The sequence below is a fragment of the Mesitornis unicolor genome, unplaced genomic scaffold (genome assembly GCF_000695765.1).
Source record: "Mesitornis unicolor isolate BGI_N332 unplaced genomic scaffold, ASM69576v1 scaffold17645, whole genome shotgun sequence".
Lineage (NCBI taxonomy): Eukaryota > Metazoa > Chordata > Aves > Mesitornithiformes > Mesitornithidae > Mesitornis > Mesitornis unicolor.
In genome coordinates, this window is record NW_010183661.1 from 74,841 (window position 1) to 76,327 (window position 1,487).

The following is a 1,487-nucleotide window of genomic DNA, read 5'->3' on the forward strand; positions in this document are numbered from 1 at the left end:
GCCAAGCCCTCACCAGACACTGGGGCTCATGGAGGAGCTACGAGCCCCCTTTCTCCAAGGCGCCGGGAGGGTGCTGGGAAGGCATGGGGGAAGAGACGCCCTCCTGCACCCCACCACTGCGGCACCATCTGCCATGTGGGCAACACTATAAACCATGGGGAAGGGGGTGGAAGGGGGATTTGGGAGGCGGGTGGGGAAGGGGAGTCTTTCATGGATCAGGGTCACATACTACTGGGAAACCCATCTCTGGGGGAGCCTCCATGGGGCCGGGAGTTGAACGCAAGCTGTGTATGCCCACAGTGGTGCAGAAGGGAGGAGAGAGCTGGGGGGGGGGGGGGGGGGGGGGGGGGGCGGGGGCTGGCAGATGGCGCTGCCCAGCAGGCACTCCGATTTATCAGGATCAGCATGTGCCACTGTGGGGATGGTGGAGACCAGGCCAACACTTTCCAAAGTAACTATGGACTCACTGGGGATATTTGGCTACCTCCATGTTGGAGTTCATGAGCTGCTCAGGACTGGATGCTTCGGAGATGCCGACCATTCGCCCTGCTCACTGCTCCCAGCTCTGCAGGGTCTCATCTCAGGGTTCCTCATGTCTCGAGCTCACTGTGCCTCAACCGAGAGCCCTTGTCCATTTTTTCCTTCTTGTCCTCCAGACAGTAAGTGTGAGGGCACACTGGCTTCCCTTGGGAATGAACAAAGCTCAAATGTCAGCATTTGAAAGCAAACTAACAGTGGACACCTTACAACCTTGCTAAACAGCTTAGAAGTACTGCAAAGGACTGAGGCTGGAGGCAGTCTGGCTTTCTCTGCCCTAGCCCCATGCCAGCATTTTGGGCAGCAGGGAAAGGGATGGGGTTCTCTCCTGGCCGACAGTGCATTCACACTATTGCTGCTGCAGCCAGACACAGTTTGCCAAGGCATGTGGTCAAAATGGAACGAAGGGAAGTTTAAAAATTACAAAAAAGAGGTGCTTTTAAATAAGAGGACTGGAACAGAAAAGAGAAATAGGTGAAGGTCATTTAGCACTGGCAGAAACAAGGGACAGGAATAAAAAGGAAAGGCCTAGGCTTTTGTGCCAGGAACAAGGGAGCAGGCCCATCGCCCACTCATGCTAATGACTGCCACAATTAACCTTTGGAGCTCGCTTTTTCAAAGCCCTCTTGTTAGTAACTAGGTAAGCAGCTTTGAATAAAAACGCTGGCACTGGTCCGCCCCTTCTCCTGGAGCACAGTGGGTAAACTACTGCTGATAGTGAAATGAGCTAGGATGGGTCTGGGGTGGGCTCAGCATCCCTATGGCTGTGGGGCAGGCAGTCTGCATGCATCTTGTACACTGGGTTAGTGACTGTGGTTAGCTCAGAGCTGTGAGCTTAGCTGGCCACTGCCCAGGCTACCCACCTACCCAAGATGAGGTGCAGGAAAGCTCCGTTCCTGATGGTCCTCATCCTTTTCCCTGTGCTGGTTGCCACTGCTCCCATCCCCTCT